Source organism: Penaeus monodon, chromosome 11, assembly GCF_015228065.2.
Source record: "Penaeus monodon isolate SGIC_2016 chromosome 11, NSTDA_Pmon_1, whole genome shotgun sequence".
NCBI lineage: Eukaryota > Metazoa > Arthropoda > Malacostraca > Decapoda > Penaeidae > Penaeus > Penaeus monodon.
The window spans coordinates 48,840,613-48,852,014 of NC_051396.1; positions in this window are offsets into that span (position 1 = coordinate 48,840,613).

Below are 11,402 nucleotides of genomic sequence, written 5' to 3' on the forward strand. Positions count from 1 at the left end.
CGAAGGACACCGCCTACCGTTCAGCTTACAGCCACTGTGGGACTGGTAATAGCACGGCTCCTTGTAGATGGGCCCACACCTTTGGCATACCTGGCTCCGACGTTCCCGGTACAACGCAGCGTCCGAGACGGCGGCCAAGAGCACGAGGCCGACGACCAGCAGCAACCAAAGCGTCAGGCACTTGCTCATGATGTCGTTGCTTCCTCCTTCACGGCTGAAATAGCACGCCGTAAATTGTCATTCGTCTTTTGGCCACCGAAGTTGCCGCACACCGCCATGAGAGTGGTTTCCCGACGGCCCTCTGAAAGTCTTTGAAGGGAGGGGGAGGAGGAGGGGGATGGGCGAAAGGGGGTTAAAGGGAGGGGGAGAGAAAGGGGGAAAAGGGAACCCGGAAAAGGGTGAGGGCGAAGTGAGGGGAGGCGAAGAACCGAGATCCTCCTTAGGGTATTAAAGGAAGGGGAAGGGGGGGAGGGGAGAGCGAGGGAGGCACAAGAGCCAGGATGTAGCTAAGGGAGTTTAGGGAGGGAGTCAAGGGAGGGGAAGGGGGGAGGGGGAGAGGGTGGGGAGCCGGGCGCACTTCACCGGCGCTCGAGGAGAAACAAGTGGGGGTAAATCGCGTCCATTTGAAGAGGGGGATGGAGGGAAGAGGGGTGAGGTGGGAGGAGGAGGAGGGGCGAGGAAGAGGGAGGGAAGGAGAAGGAGAGGAAGGAAGGGAGAGGATGAGAAGGGGAGGAGGAGGGAAGGAGAAGGAGAGGAGGAGAGGGAGAGGATGAGAAGAAGAGAAGGAGAAGGGAAGGAAGAGGGAAAGAGAAGGGGAGGAGGGGAGGGAGAGGATGAGAAGGAGGGAACAATAAGACTGATGACTGCGCATGTGTTGCCACGCGATACCATTCTATTACTCTTTAATATCGCATACAGATGATATAACTGATGTTTTACTAAATATAATGACCCCAGCTCATGCACAAAAATGCTACTGTAACGCAAACCTACATAGGATTACAATGCGAACTGGCTTGCCTCGATATTCCACAACACTTGCTCGATTTTTCATATAAGTTTGTATCAAGGGTAACGATACTACTCTTGGGAAAAAAGTCAATTTCCTTTTTGGGCTCAACAGGGTGTGGAGGTACCTGTTTCATGTGCCTTGGGTATGTGCGTGCGTGTGTAGCGACGTATCGCGGTACATATAAGCGGGATTCGCATGGTGAAGGCTTATCCTTATCCTTGGCCACATTGGACTAGCATGAAGCTCCTGACACTATCGTTCCTGGTGGCGGTGTGCCTCGCGAGCCTCGTAGCCATCTCGACGGCACTTCCGCAGTGGACCCCCGACTATCACGATTACCAAACAACAAGACCACCACCTTCCTTCATCGATAACCCGTTCTGCCTCACGCACTGTGTGAGATATAACCAAGACTGCAGCTGCCAGGAGATACTTTTTTGAAATGTTCTTCCTGTGTTCTTCATGTTCTTCCTAGGCCTCGAGGCAGTGGTTGACACATGTAATGTAGTTCTCCATACGCGGTTGTTCTCATCTGCGAAAATCTACATTATATGAACCGTCTATCAGTCTTCGCAAGGCAGATATATTGACGCCATGACCGTGACGTGTCTCGCACTGGACTATTCACCTTCAGTTCTTCAACTCGGAATCTGTTTCTGAGTTAGGGTGTTGGAGCCTCTTTGTGACCCGATTTGTTAATGAATTACGATTGATAATCATAAGATGGCTTTTCATTTGTAACCTCATATCCTCTATAGACCAGACACACATTTTAGTAAAAAGAAGAAAAAAAGCTAATAATAATAATAATAATGATAATAATAATAATAATAATAATAATGTTACTAAAATAAAAGAAAGACGAAAAAGGAAAACAATGCAGTTTGAAGGAAAAGGATTTTCTAAGACCCTGAACTACTACAACTCTTCTCTTTTCATCTCTTAAAAATCTCCATAGCTTTTGTAGCCTTTTCGACACGAATATGAAAGAAACGAAAAGCGAGTCGCACGTTTCAGTCCCTGACACTGGGCCAAATGTCCATTCACACAATTTTATGTATGTCAGATTATGACAATAATGAACTTTTTTTTTTTAGTATGACAAGAGTACATACTACATATACGCTCTTTTGAATAAACACACAAGAATTTGTTTAATCTTTTTTTATTTCTCGATATTTTTCTGTGGCACACAACCTATGTAAAACTGGTTGAAAATACGTTTAGAAAAGTCTCACCTTTTTTTTTTTTTTACTCAGAATTGTCTGAGAACGATCCTGGATACTTCTCATGGAGTTTAAAATCGAGGGATATATAGTTCGTGTTCTGACGGTTTTTGCTTTATAAGAAAAAGAATTTTATTTCCATAATCTCATATATCTCGTTTGATTTGTAGTAAATTTCAACTGTTTCAAGTATATTATGAAGATTACAAAAGCAGAAGCTATAAAGATTAATTTCTCTACTGAAATATTAAGCCGAGATCTTGGCCAACGGCCGCATTCGAAAGCTTTTAACCACTACGGTACACGAACGACGCTGTTGCCATGGTGACGGTACACCCCTTGACTTAGCAAGCGCAAGGTTAGCCATCTACAGAGGTAGCTTGGACAAGCAAGAAAAACTCTTAAGATGCTAGGCAAGAAAATTCCCTGCTTTAAACGCCTTAAGTATGCCTTGTTACACCTTTCAAATTTATTGCCTTATCCTCACGTAGACCTCATGGAGGATGTGCAAAATCAGCCCATTAACTCATAATATCAGAAATCAATCTGAAATAATAGTGTCTGTTGACAGAGAGATCTCGTGTGAGACCATAATCCTCTGGCTAACATCTCCTGATAGCTGGCAGGTGTTTGTTGAATAAAAAAAAGTGTCTGTCTGCTCAAAGGTGGGACAATACAGAAAAACGTATATAATTTAGATATCAACATGTATTCAAATTTTAAGTAAATAAAAGAAAATGACAAAATTAATATCAAATTGGTATAACAAATCTAGACTCGGTATTTCTATCAAATATTATTGATTTTCACTCATATATAATTGAATACAGCATTGGTTATTATGACAAAGAAATAAGTATTATACCTTGACACGTGCACTCAATGGTTGAGACCTCACCTTATTTAAATGAAGTTTGCTACAACATCCCATGACCAATTTCAATTTTCTCATTCATTTACTTAACACTTCAATCCTTCAGCATATTCCCAGCTACAACAAAATCGATGACAATCCCTTATCATCTTATTAAATTAATAAATTCGCTCTGTAATGTCCTATCAAAAAGAAAATATAATCTACATATATAATAGCACCAAAAATATAGGAGAGGAGGAGATAAGTGTAACAGCCTGAAGCGGAAAACTTATTATTAAGACGCTTCTGTCAAATAACTCCAGAGCAGAAACAAGCGAGAAACGAATTGATTTCGAAAAAAATACATTCCGGGACGGCTGACGGGCACTGCGCCTCGAATCGGCAACCGCACCTCAAAGACCTTCAGAGGGCCGGCGAGAAACCACTCGCATGGCGGTGTACGGCAACTTCGGCGGCCAAAAGACGAGTGGCTTTAAGCTTTCATTCATGCAGCCGAGTATCAACTGTCGACTGGAGGTTACTGCTGTGGCTGGGCACCACTGCGGGTAAGGACTAGGTTCAGCCGAGTCAGCATCAGCTGACACACGCGAGTCGGCATTAGTCGACACAGGCCGGGCTCCTCTCATGGCATAGCCCGGGCGAGGCTATGCTTCGCATATCGGACTTATCCTATCTAAGTGGCGCGCCATTTGAGCCTTGGTTATAGAAGAGGAAGCAAAAACAGGACTTATCCTTAGCATGAAGAAGTGTCTGACGCCTTGGTTGCTGCTGGTCTTCGGCTTCGTGCTCTCGGACGCTGCGTCGTACTGGCAACGGCGGAGCCTATTATGCTTCGGTTGTAACGTCCAATGTAACGAACCGTGCTGTATCCAGGAGGGTGGGAGATGTATTCGTGACCTCGCGCGGTGTCCTCCGGAGCCCGAGTACGAGCAGAGATGTTCTGGGACCATGGAAGCCACAGCCGATTTCGTTCCCTCGGAAGAAATTGGACCGATAGGTAAGCATGTACATTTAATACATTTAATTTATACTGAGATAAAACTGTGTGTATGTGGACAGGCAATTATGTTAATTTTTTCCATAGTCAAACATTATTTTCTTAAGGCGTTTTAAGCAGGGAATATTTTTGCCTAGAATCTCAAGAGCCTAGAGTTTTTCTTGCTTTCTTGCAATAATGATAATAATGATAATGATAGTAATAATAACAATAATAATAATGATAGTAATAATAACAATAATAATAATGATAGTAATAATAACAATAATGATAATGATAGTAATAATAACAGTAATAATAATGATAGTAATAATAACAATAATAATGACCATTACAACGATAGTAACAATGACATTGATATTAACATTCGTGTTAATAATAATAATAATAATCATTATCATTACTATTATCTGCATCTTCGTTATTAGTGTTATCATATAGAAACAATATGCCAGCTATCAGTTTATGAAGGCAGAAAACATTTTTCAAAAATTTTTTATGAACTGGTTTGTTTTGATATCACGTCAGAGCTGCCAACGGAAGTGTGTATCACTGTTTCTAGGGGCACTGGATATGCATCTAGGTGAAAATCTGTTTGTAAGGATGTTAGGGTAGACCTACTGATTTAAAACGTTTTCTGTGGAAGCTACTTGAGTTTAAGCTTACACTTTTTCAGGCACGATGCTTAATAGAATCATTTGTGCGGATTAGCAAGACTGCTCAGGCTTTAGCGGTGGTTTCAAGCAGCAAAATTGGAGTTCTTGGTCTGGGAGCAGCAATGCTTGGCCAACCGAACCCCTGCTTAACACTGTTACATTTTGCTTCTTTTTCTCTTACTCTTAATATTACTTCTCGCCTCGATTTTGTAGGGATTTGCACCAAGGAACTTCGGTTACCGACTAGTACACATTTCGAGCTTTGGCTTGAAATGTTTTCAGCTGTGTGTCGAAAGTTCTTTCTTATTTTCCATATTTTCATTATCATATTCCATCAGTTTGTTTCATAACATCCCAATGTCAATGTGCGGTTTTCAGCGATAAAGAGAATAAAGCACAGGACACAATTTAATAACTGGTATTGCATGAAGCTTAACTAAATAAAAATGGAAAAAATATCATATTTTATCGTTATATATTTCCAAATTTTCCTTTTCTTAATCTAATTCGTTTTTTTTTTTTTTTTTTTTTTTTCAATACACATTCCACGAGCATTACAAGATCAAAGATAAAGGTCAGGTTCACCTGGCAGCATGTAATTCGGTTTTTAGTCATGTAAACGTTTCTAAGGTATGTTTCTAACATGACAGATTATCCGGCTGATTATTACGGCTAAAACCCATTTCACATTCTGCCGAGCGCCACGTGGACACTAGTCTTGCCCTACGTGACCTGAGTGCTGACGCAAGGAGACCCAGAGGAGGCCTCGACCTAGCGCCATCCCGTGAACAGCAGCAGCCAGCCCTTGACTCCTGCCTGGGCCTGGTCACGCCACCGCTCTTATTACCACTGTTTTCATTAGCGTGTGTTGTACTCCTCAATCTAATAAAGAGTCAAGCCGTAGCAAGCTATCCTTGCCCCACTAGTCTAGCAGGAGCATCTTCAATACACAACATAATTAAAGCAGAAGAACAAAATGTTCTGCACTTTTGAGCGGAGCCCGGTCTACCCAAGAGTAATGGGTCTTAAAAAAAAAGCAGCTCACCGTGTCGCCGCTCCTTAGCCAAGGGAGGCAGGGGGAGACGGGGAGTTCTCTCCTAGTTCTCCTCGTTCTGGCGAGGGTTTCTGCTGGTCGGGCCCTGGGTATTATTCGTGGGAAAAGCGACTGGATGTTAGAGAATCCGGAATTAAACATGGCTTCTAGTTTAATGCAAGACTGGAGATTCTCCCTAATGTCTGTTATAGCTAAACCCTGAAACGTTGCCAATTGAACCTTATGTTATTTTTAGACAGTCTCTGAAATAGCTGTTCGAGATAGAAAATTTGATACACCGAATAATAGGAGAATGTTATTGTCAAAGAAGTTATTAAAACGATGAAAAGTGTAGATAATTTTATTCCTTTTGATGTACAATTCTGTATCAGAAAAGAAGAATAGCTTAGCGTTAAATTTTGTTTGGAGTAATAATGATAACCATTCCCTCTGTTTATATGCACTCAGTTACCACCTTCATTTTTAGTGCCTTACGAAATACAAAGGAACCTAAAAAACAATAGAAAAGGCAGTCGAATGATTGAGGATAAACAAAATCAGATGTTTAATAATGTTCATTTATCATCTTCATTGTTATTAGTATCTTAAAGAAGACAAAAAAAAAAAAAAAAAAAAAAAAAAAAAAAACAGTCGAATGTCTTGAAAAAAATGCCCTTATTGTCCTCAAATCTTTCGATTGCCCTTTGTTTTTATTTGTTTTTCTAAAAGCATTAATAATAATGATCACAAGTGAATATACATACACGTAGCTGAGGAAAACACACTCAGAAACACTCAAAGTCACCCTAACACAGCCCATCTGGTCCTGTGCTTTACTAAACAGCCGTGAAATATACACAGAAGCATAAGAGAGGGAAAAAAGTAATACAGATGATGTATTTTTTGGTCATATTCATGTAGAGGAGAAACGAAATGATTTATATGTCACGTGAATTTTAACAGTGAAGATTACGTGATAGCTCACCCTCCGTTTTGTTGTAACACCGTGCGCCAGGCCGGAACCGTCGTCGACATCGCGCACACCGGCGTTTATATCTGTACAGCCTCTTTGCCGGGCCCGTATCTGCTCTGAGGGCGTCTCGTGGCATTAAGTTGTATCGGTACACCCGCTTCTGCCACGGAGCACCCTTTCCTCACTGCAATCACTTCCATTGTGCGATGACAACCTTTCTGCGATTCCGTTTCCTGATGGGACATATACGCCCCTAAACCACACCACACATTCCGCTTCGTAATTTATAAGCTCTACCCCGGAATCTGTTCTCGCCGTCAAGATCTCGTCGGCTTCGTAAGGCGAAGCGAACCACGGGGTCCAAAAATCAATCGCATGGGAAATTCCTCCGCTAGGGGGGTGAATCCTTTTAAAAAATTTTGCGCCACACATGGGGGAATCCAAGCCCTATCCTGGAATCTTTGGGAGATGCGAAAAAAACCCGGTTGTCAATCTGGGTTTGCCAGAGACCGGGCTATCATTGGCCCAAAAAGACAAGCCCCTGAATTTCCTACGGAACGAAGGAGTTTTAAAGAGGGGGGAAGTGCTCTCACGATACCGACGATAGGAAGTCAAGATGGTGCTATTTGGATTTCCATTTTCATATATGGGGTCGACTTTGTTACTGCTCCTCCGGCCCCATGTCTGGGGACAGAAAAAAGGGGAAGGGGGCTCCCGACCTCCTAAGGGGAAGGGAACCCCCCCGCTGACCCCTTTCATAAAAAAGGAGTTTCCGGTATTGCAAGTGGCAAAAAAAAGAACCATAGGAAAAAAGGTTAAAAAAAACCAAAAGAGCCTCCCCCAAGATAAAACATCTCTTTGTGGGGAAAGATATGACTGCTTAATGTGGCATTTCAGTGGCACAGCTTTGGGGGGGTTCAAATGTAAGGCATCACCGTCGCCATAGGCAATGACCCAGATTTGCTTTCCTAAAAGGGAGGATGTTGGCAGACCAATCACCCCCTCCCCACCTTGAACAATTTGCCCCCCCTACCCCAACCCGGGACCTCCAGCAACCCGGGGGTGCCCTCTGCCCACGTTTTTGCCACTTCCTCGGGTTTTGGGGAAAGGTGTGGCGTTTTACTGCCGCATTCTCTTTCGAAAAAAAAAAGAGATGTGGTTTCTGTTACTTATAAACGTACGATAGTTTTGTTAAAAATGATGAGTATATTTAAAGTGTGGATAAAAGGGAAAAAAAGAAAAAAAGCGAGAGAGGAAGAAGAACATGGATCAAATTTAACAATAAAAGTAACAAAAGAAACATGTGGGAAAGATACATCCCGAGGATTTTGGAAAACTCACTCTTTTTTTTTCTGTTTTATCATACACCACACACACAAACACACACACACACAAAACACACACCCACCCACACAATTTTAAAATATAATTATTATATATATATATTATATATTTAAATATTATATATATATATAAATTATATATATTATATTCCCTTGGGGGTCTGCGTACGAGAGGTGAAGAGATGCTCTTTTTTTTTTTTTTTTTTTTTTTTTTTTTTTTTTTTTTTTTTTAGAGAGAGAGAAGAGAGGAGAGAGGAGAGAGGAGAGAGAGGGGAGAGGGGAGAGAGAGAGAAGGAGAGAGAGAGAGAGAGAGAGGAATGTTAAAATTTGATTGACTCATAAAAATCCTATTTGGTCTTCCGAGCCTCATCATCTTTTCCATTGCAAAGATCTTTTTTTTTTCTCAGTTTATCGATTTTTTTTATCTATTTCCCATAAATAAAAGTACACACTACCCTTTTAAAAGGGGGCGGGCTAATGATGCCCCCCCGTTTTGCCAAAGAGTGGGATGTGAGGTATCAAATTAGCTAGATAACACAAAAATTTTTTGTATAATTTACTGGGTATTGTCATAATTCCAAAAATTCCCATTTTTATTTATGGAAGCTTTAATCCCTTACCTTTGCCGTCGGGAAAACTCTTGGGGAAAAAATCCATTTCCTTTTTGGGGTCAACGGTGGGGGTACCCGTTTCGTGCCCCTTTGGGGATGTCTGCGTGTTAGCGACGTATCGCGGTGCAAAAAGCGGATTCGCTGGTGAAGGTTATCCCTTTCCTTGGCCACATTGGACTACAGAATCCTGACACTATGTTCCTGGGGGCGGTGTGCCTCGCGAGCTCGTAGCCATCTCGACGGGACTTCCGCAGTGGAAACCCCCCTATCACGATTCCAACAACAAGACCACCACTTTCCCTTATCGTAACCCGTTCTGCCAACCACTTGTGAGATTAACCAGACTGCGTGCCAGGGATACTTTTTTGAAATGTTCTTCCTGTGTTCTTCTTTCTTCTTTGGGCTCGAGGCAGTGGTTTGGCACTGTAAAAAAAAGTACTCTCCATACGCTTGTTCTCATCTCAAAATCTACTCATATAAAACCTCTATCACCACAATGGACGCTCTTTATCTTTAAGGCATATTTGACGCCTGCCGTGACGTGTCTCGTACTGGATTTCATCTTTATTTCTTCAAATCGGGAATCTTTTTGAGTTAGGGTGTTGGAACCTCTTTGTGATCCTATTTGTTAATGAATTACAATTGAAAATCATAAGATGGCATTTCATTGTAAGCTCATATCCTTTATAGAGCAGACACACCTTTTGATTAAGAAAAAAGGGCAAAGGAAAGACGAACAAGGCGATGAAATGCAATTTGAAGAAATAATTTTTCGTGTGTCAGTGGTTGTACTCGTGGACGTCGACATCTTCTTTACTTTATACAGCACGTTCTAAGACACTGAACTACCACACCTTTTCTCTTTTCATCTCTTAATAATCTCCATAGCTTTCGCAACCTTTTCATGCAACATGGAGCGGATGTTACAAAGGCAATATATGACCAGACTTCGTCCCCAAAAAATAAATTTTTCCCTCGATCAGATCTATTACTGCACAAATTTTATATCATTGTATATCTATGTCTGTCAGAAAAAAAGTATCGGTACCCTTGACACAAACTGATATGAAAATCGAGCAAGTGTTGTGGAATATCGGGCAAGCCAGGTCGCATCGTAATCCTACGAATGTAGGGTTTGCGTTGCAGTACTTTTTTATATATGAGCTGGGTCATTCCAATGAATAAAACCTCAATTTTATCATTGTATGCGAAATTAAAAGTTAATAGAAAGGTATCGCGTGGCAACACATGCGCAGTCTCAGTCTTATTGTCCCTTCAAATGATTTGTCATTTTTTTTTTTTTGACTCTGTTATTCTTAGAATCGTCCCGAGAACATTCGTGGATACTGCTCTGGAGTTTAAAAGCGAGAGTTAAATGTTTGTGTTCTGATGATTTATGATTTATGTTCATAATCTCATTTATCTTATTTTTTTTTTCAGTAAACTTCAATTTCTTCAATTTTATTGTTGCGAAATTCTTGTGGCACACGACCGCATTCGAAACTTCTTATTAAGACGCTGCTGCCAAATAACTCCAGACCAGAAACATCCAAGAAACGGATTTCCTCCGAGAGAGAACATTCCGGGACGGCTGACGGGCACTGGTCCGAGGACTGCGCCTCGATTCCCTACCGGCAGCCGGGCACTGGTCCGAGGACTGCGCCTCGATTCCCTACCGGCAGCCGCCCTTCAAAGACCTTCGAGGGCCGGCGGGAAACCGCTCGCATGGCGGTGTACAACGACTTTGGCGGCTAAAAGACGAGTGGCTTTTTACGGCGCATGTGGGCCCATCTGCAAGGAGCCGTTCTATTGGACAGTCGGCGATGTCCTTTCGTGGCCCAGACGCCCCGCTCTTCGCAGCCCGGGGCCCATCACGGGGGCAGTGATTAAAGCTGGGGGAGCCACGGACCTCGCCACCATCTCCGCGACTCAGCACGGGCATACATTGCGTTTTACTTTGTTATACGTACATTTCCTGAAAAAATTTAGGGAAAAACTCGAAATTGGGAAAATCTTATAAGTATGACGATCCATTCCCTGACCTCCTAGGTCCAAGGATACTTGCAATACATGGAAAGTCTCGGGAACCTTCTGCAACAACAGGAAAAGAGTCAAAGAGATCATTGTCCCAGCTGCGCAATCCATCAATAATAATCATTTCTGTGTGATATTGGTCGTTTACCCAACTCAGGACTTGGAATCGGGGTCAAATCTTTAATAAAATGAATCTACTTGGCGAAAGTTTTGTGATGAATTGATTCGTAACCGTGTGTTCAGGAGAACTTTTTTTTCTATAATTTTCTTTCATACATATACTCAAACACATTTCAGAGATGTATGTGTAAAGTGTACACGCGTGTGTATCGATGTGTGATGTAATGTATATGTGTGTGTTGGGTGTGTGTGCGTGTATGAGAGTGCGCCCTTGTCAAGGATGTGGACAGGCAATTTTTGTCATAATTTTGTCATGGTCAAATATTATTTCCTACACTTTGCTTCTTGTTGGAGATGTTCTCATCTCACAAACAGTATAATCACCTAATATCTCACCTGTAATCATAAGATATGGGGCTTCGTTATCTCCCATCCAAAGTAGGGAATACAAGTTATTTTAGGGTTTTTAGAGATAGTCTCTTCTGTGTCTAATTTTCATTGTTGCTCAGACAAGAGGGGA